The 7,165-nt window shown below is 36.2% G+C and overlaps 1 non-coding gene across 1 annotated transcript; it reads left to right on the top strand.

The window, feature by feature from the left end:
• The first annotated feature begins 5,971 nt into the window (after positions 1-5,971).
• Positions 5,972-6,062, top strand: LOC137939625 (small nucleolar RNA R24). Its single transcript, XR_011110002.1, has one exon. It is a non-coding gene; the product is annotated as a small nucleolar RNA R24 (small nucleolar RNA).
• Positions 6,063-7,165: the final 1,103 nt, after the last annotated feature.

The raw sequence follows: 7,165 nt of genomic DNA, 5'->3' as shown, positions 1-7,165 counted from the left end.
CATGGTTATTGTGCTTCCACCTTGCGGTTCATGAACAGTGGTGCACCTGGCAAACTGCTCCTCCCTTCGTCTGTACGAATTATTCTGCCCCCTTCGGTCTAGGGTAGTGTGTCTTTCTGCCATGATATCAAACATCGTGCTAGAGAGTCGCCGGAGTTGCAAGTTAATGCCAGGAAGTTGTTCTAGTTGCGGCCCATAACTGTCCAGTCTCTCCCATAGTTCAGCCTGTGCATCTTGCATCTCTCTGATTATGCTTCTCAGTTCTTCATTGTTGGATATATCCCCCATGTTACCCTGCTCTGATACCACATTTTTATGGTCCCTTGTCATGGATCGAGTAACTCAGCGTGGGATTGGTGAATCCAACATTGTAAGAGAGCTGCTGCTCTCAGTTAGTAGGAAAGAGTCTCCTTTTAGCGCCTATGCTGCTGCTCTCGATAAGAGGCTGAGAAGCCCTTGCAGCTCTCGGATAGAAGGAGGATGGCCCCTTGCTACTCATGGCTGAGAAGGGTTAGGACCCTTCCACCTGCTGTCCAGGTTAGGGGCAGAAAATCCTCTAACTTGGGCAGTCCACATATTAGAAGTTAGGAGTCCCTAACCTTGCTGCTCGCTGGTTTAGAGGTTGAAGAACCTCAGGCCTTTGCTGCTCTCGGTATAGGGAAGGGAAATTCTCTATCTTTGCTCGAAAAAGAGAGAGAGAGAGATCCTCTCTTGCTGCTGGGCTTGGATTAGAGGCTAAAGGCCTCTTGTTGAGCTCAGAAAAGAGGAAGAAATCCCTCCTTGTTTTCAATGAAGAGCAAGGTAAAACAGAAAATCAAAGAGAGAAGAAAGAAATTCAGATTCAAGAGGGAACCTGGACCTAGATCTCGTCAAGGAGACCTCCAAACCCTAGAGCTCGTCAAGGAGAACTCTAAACCCTGTTTAACCTAATTCAAGAATTTCCTTTTCTCATTACCCTTCCCCTCTAAGTAGGGTAGACGCCAATATAGTTTTAGGGTTTAATTTTACAATTCTGCCCTTGCAGTAATTTAACTTAAATAATGCATAAAAACGAATTTAAAATAATATGTAAATAAAGCAATTAAATCAGTGACTCAGTGCGTCTCCTTTGGATGACTCGGTTAGCTATTGAGTCCTCAATAAGATTCCCTTTATATTTGTATCGTAATTTTTCAATTGAAAAACTCCATTAAGTTCATTTGTCTTCTCTTATTTGGCTTTGTACATAAAGTTTAGAGAATGACAATATAAGATGATCCCGAATGAGCATTATGAAAGTTCATTTATAAAGAAATGAGTCATATAAGGTTCTCATTCAAATGAGACAGTTGCATTGTAATAAGTGGAAGGTAATTCTTGCTCTAAAGGACTTACTGCCACGATTCATGTAATTTAATCATCTTTGTTTGAGTATGAGGATATTATATCTATGGAAAACATTCTTGAAGATGTATCAATAATCAATGATACATATTAAGTAGGTGCATGGGTCAAGTGGGAGAATGTAAGACGGCTCATGAACCATCACCTAAACAGTTCACAATCCGTCACTTAAGTGATCCGTCTGTCGTTGGTTTTCCATTGATGGTGGTCGCTGGTTACAACCTTACGGTTTCTCTTCAGAAGATACGAGTTCTATACTTTTACCATCAGCTAGAGATCCTTCCGAACAGAAGAAGATTGAACCAAGATTAAATATATTCTCGACAAAATCCAAAGACCAATGAACAATCTTTAGATAATTGTAATTTGGGTTTTAGTTGGTAGTTTTAAGCTAGGATAGAACTTTTCCGAACTTGATTGTAGCATTCGGATGGAAACCAGTGAGAAGTCGTCGGTAACAGGTGAGCTGCGGTGAACAACGGTGATGAGACTAGAGAACCAAAGAACTAGAAACCTCCTTGGCAATGGAGACCGCTGACTACTCTTCTACTCTCTTTCTTCAGCCATAATGATTAATAAACCTTCTCCTACTCTTGCTCCTGCTCTTTAGCGGGTTGTTTTCTCTTGACTTAGTTTCCTTATCGCCTCTCTTTGTCTTTATTCTTCACTGCCTATCGTTTCTTCCCTGGCTTGGGTGCTCGGTTTCTGAGTTTGCTCAAAAATGGAATCCCTACGAAGGCCAAAGAAAAAAATCGTCGGCACACTTGATCCCGCATCGAGATCAATTCCGATGTTTGAGAAGCTTCTCATGGCAGAACTGAATGTGGCTTGATTTAATTTCTCTCATGGCTCCCATGACTATCATCAGAAAATGCTGGATAATACAAGATGGGTGGGGCTGTTGCAATACCCTAAGATCATGCTAAAAAACCCAATAGGAAGTGGAACACGTTGTGGGAAAAACCCACATTGTAGAAGAATTCCATCTCTCCAATAGAAAAAAAATGTACCGTCCAAGACAAACTGAGAGGATCGGTAATGATAGAGTAATGTTGGGCAGTAGGAGTAAATGAGCAACAATATAAAAAACAAAGTTCCAACAATGATGAAAAATGAAACACCAATATGAGCAAAGAAAACTGATGGGTTTCTGGAGTCCTAAAAAACATACCATGTTGATTTTCAGGACTATGTGGATTACGCCATGGAGAAAAGGAGAGAAGGCAAGTTGGGGAGAAAACAAGATGAAGAATGAGGTTATGGACTTGAGTCCTAACCATCCCCTTGAAGTTCAATTTATAGACGAATAAACTATAATATTACAATTATGCCCTTCACCCTAGAAGAGTGAAGAAGTGACATGAAACTTAAACTAATTACATCAGTGTCATTTTATGAGACGACTCTTCATTTACCATCATGCTACCACTCTTGGACGCGTGAGCCCATCTTCCACCTGTCTTGGACATATAGGCTTTCCTTAGTCGTGTGGGCTTGAACCCATATTCAAACACCAACAATTAAAATAGGAAAATTTACATTATACTTCTAATTAAATTCAACTATCTAACTACTTTTAATTCAACCCAACCTGAAACATCTACATTACAAATAAAATCTTCTCTTTTAAAAATAAGACACATAAACTAAGGGAAAATATAGCAGAATATATATGCCTTGTGACCTTTCTCCATACAATTTACTAGTATGCTAGTTATATGCAAGGTACTAAGTTAAAATGTCATAAGATACTATATTATCAATTGATTTGGTAACATGTTATTATCAATGGACATAAAATAGTATGAAGGGTCCTTCTACCATTACATTTGAATTCTCAACAACATTCATTGCATTATACGTCTATCTAGTGTCAGCCAACAATTGTAGAGTGCATTTTCAAGTAAACTAAGGAAAAAATATAACATTTAATAAATAAAAACTAGGTTCTTATATTCCGTTTAATATTTATTAACACATGTGATCTTCTATATAGAATAGACCTACTACTATATTAGTTACATAAAAAGGAACTAAGTTAAACTGTCATCAGGTGCTATGTTGTCAAATGTCTTGATTTTACGTTTTTACTTAGTAGCATATAGAAAAACTAGTCTAGTCTAAGGGTGCCTAATTGGTCCGTAGTCGGAAGGAAGAAGATCATAGAGTTATGCGGGTAATTGAGGGAGTGGGAACGATGGATATGACGACTATGTGAATCATGGAAGCAATAAAACAAAGATGGGTCATAAGCAAATAAGAATTACAAAGAGTGAGGGAGGAGGAGAATGTTGTAGAGATGATATTGCAAATGAACAAGAGTTGGTTTTATGTATAACAGAACATCCAAATCTTGCCACTTGTACAATCTAAATCCAAATCCGAGTAGGAAGAGGACTCTACGTAATAGGAAACATTTCTCTTTTTCTTGAGCTTCCATATTCAAGATTAGTTTTAGTTCTCGCTAGCACTTGCTCGTTCAAAAAATTATCTTTTAAATCACATTTCGTTTTTTAATTCACTAAATAATAAAAACACAATTTATTTTAATTTTTTTCTAATAGATTGTTTATATTCCATTTACCAAATAATAAAAATACTTAATGATCTCCTTTAAATATCATGATAATGCAATTTTATATTATTCAAAATTTCTACTCTTAGTAGATCATCATATAATAAATACCTAAATACCTGAAATTATTACTTATATAACTATAATTTATCATTTTAAACTTTTTGAATGAAAATTATATGATTAATCACCCGTAAAATAATAAAAATTGTTATTAGAAGAAATAAGTGTCACTGCTTGTTGCGCAACAAATAACTAGTAATTCCCGATTGCAATAGCATTCGTTGAGCACTCAAAAATTAAAAGTTTTTGTGGGAAAATTGCATCAATTTGGTAATGGGAAGTGAAAGATCATCATACATGCTACCCACTAAGTGAGATACCTATAAACACAAGTAGGAGAATGAAGATATTCAAAAACTAACAATCAACCTGTAGAAAAACTGATGCAAATTAAATATGAAAACATTCGCCAAGCTCATTGAGATTTTATACTGATGAAACTAGTAAACATCTATAAAACAACTTACTCAAGATCAAAATTGTTTTACTCACATGGTTCCTAAAAAAAAAAACTAGATTGAACACATACATTTTGAACATGATAGAATTCACTTTCATTAGGCAAAAGTGGCTGCAAAAGTGTTAGTGCATTGTGCAAGTGGGAGTGAAAGTGAATTACTCAAGTTCAAGGGAAAAATGAGTTAAAGTGAATCACCATGAGACTAATGAATTCACTTTCACTGATCATCTCACACGAATGTTTCACTGTTTTGACTCTCGCTCTTGACTCTCTTCTTACCAGCGCTTGCTCTCCTCTATTTGTGCTCTTCATCCATCAATCTGCTCGCTATCCATCTACTCACCATCAGTCGCCTTTCATCTTCTTACTAACCCTCTCTCCGATTCTCCTCCGTGTTCTCATCCCTCCTCGGCTTCTCTTCTCTTTGCTTCAACCGACATCTTTTCCCGCCATCTCTCTTTTCTCTATTTTCCCCAGCCATCATCCATCTTGGTTTCTCTCACTGACCCTCTCTCCAGTTATCCTCTGTGTTCTCATCCCTCCTCAGCTTCTCTACCTCTCTGCTTCAACCGGCATCTTTTCCCGTTGTCTCTCTTTTCTCTATTTTCCCTAGCCATCATCCATCTCTATTTCTCTCACCGACCCTCTCTCCAGTTCTCCGCTATGTTCTCGTCCCTCCTCAGCATCTTTTCCTGCCGTCTTTCTTTTCTCTATTTTCCTCAGCCATCATCCATCTCGGTTTCTCTCGCCGACCCTCTCTCATAACCTAACCCTAAATTTCTGTCAACTCAACCTTTCCGCCACGCTCTCTAACCTTAATTTCTCTCATTTCATGTTGGTTTCCCCCTATTTGAATCCTCAACCCTAAATGTTTCTCAATTTCTCTAACCTAAACCTTTTCCAAAAATCTGTAAGGAAGAAGGAATTTCGTCCCGTGACAAAGGCTGTTATTAATCAAGTAAATCTACATATTTGTGAGCATTTTGTTTCATCTTCTCAATTTTGTTCTTTTACTCGTTTTGAAATCCAAGATAAAATTCATATTTGAATTGATTTTTTTCTTTCATCTTCATATATTTTAACTTTTTTTGTGTCCTATTGTAGTGTCTATTTGTCCTCACTTGTGTTGTAATGGTCTGGATAGTTTCATTGGAATGAATATATAATCATGTTTAACAAATTGAGTTTATATAACTTCAATGCATAAACATAATGAGATTATTCTGTTTGCTCTATGATGGCTCTACTGGTGAATGGATGATATTGTTGTCTTTTTTAGATTGTTGTGTGGATTACATGGAACTTGTATTGCTATGATTAAAAGATGCAAATTAAAATAAAGTGGGTTTGAGGAAACCTGTTGTTGTCTTATTTTTTCTTTCTTTATGTTTGGTTGTTGTCAATTGCTGCTAAGCTACTACCATTGTTTTGAATGTTATTATTCAGATCAGTTTATTCGTGCTCTTTTCTATTTTTCCTATAAAAGTCCTTATGCACTAATGAGCAACTAACATGTAAGAAGCACCGTTGTAAAATGGGTCTTCATTGAAATACCTTTGTTACGCTTAGCACCTGAGCATTTGCATAATCAAGAGGATTTTATGTCTTATGTATTACTTCAATGCAATTTATGTCTGACATTTTGTGGGTTAATTGACCTCAAGTTAGAGAAATTTGACCTTATTTTATTTTATTAAATATATTGCTTGTTTGTTGGTGCTTTCTAGTTTGAACTTTTAAAGGTTTCACATGGATGGTATTTTCGATCACTGAGTAATTGAAGTATGATTTTATTTCAATTTAATAGTAGATGCATTGAGGAATATGTCATCAATGACTATGCTATGTTTTGTTCATAACCATTTATAAGGGAAAATAACCTTCACATATGCTCATTATGATTTCTAATCTTTTTTTTTTCTTTCCCTTGTTGATGCCCTCTTTTTCTTCCTCCATTTTTTAAAGCTCATGTTCACTTGTTTCATTCTCTTCCTTCACCCTTTCCATTTCCTTGAAATTTATGCTTTGTGAAACACAACATAGTTTGATGTATAAATACAATGTTAGTGATTGAAAAATTAGGCATCGTTTGTTCATCAATAGCTTGCAAAGGCAAATTTTTGGTCATGCAGCTGCTATAGCAACCATCTTTTGAATTAGGAATAAGTGATTGTTGTAGCTTTTAATGGTACTCTCAAATCCATGATTGTGAAGAAAGAAAATAGTAAAAATGAGAGGATGAAGGCAATTGGAGAAAATGGAGGAAGTAATAGTGATAGAAGTGATAATTATATTGATCTGGATTATGAAATGCTTTAAACTCCTGAAATTTTCTCTTATATTCGAGTATTTGATATGGACAATTAGTGAAGCTGCATCAAACTTAAATTAGGTTACCTGGCTAAGGGGATTTGATATTGTCCAACGAATGCAACACTGACGTAGTTCACACTCACGTTGCTGATAACTACAACAGACCTAATATGAAGCTTGTGTCCCTTGCAAGGCTAAGTGCAGTGCACTTGAGTCTCAAAGTTGCAAGCCATTAGGAAGTGATGATAGAAAGTATAAGTTATGTCCGATTTGTAGGTAGTTTTGTTAAATGGAAATTTTCCTTTCTATCTGTTAATAATCCCGTCAGTGATGAATGTGATACTATTTTTGTACTTTTTTTTGTCTCTTTT

This window comes from Aristolochia californica, unplaced genomic scaffold (assembly GCF_029961685.1).
Source record: "Aristolochia californica isolate CCGP_79_NKW_82.1479 unplaced genomic scaffold, dmAriCali1.0.hap1 SCAF_8, whole genome shotgun sequence".
Classification (NCBI taxonomy): Eukaryota; Viridiplantae; Streptophyta; class Magnoliopsida; order Piperales; family Aristolochiaceae; genus Aristolochia; species Aristolochia californica.
The sequence above is the reverse complement of the archived record's forward strand: the minus strand, read 5'-3'. Positions and strand labels throughout refer to the sequence as shown.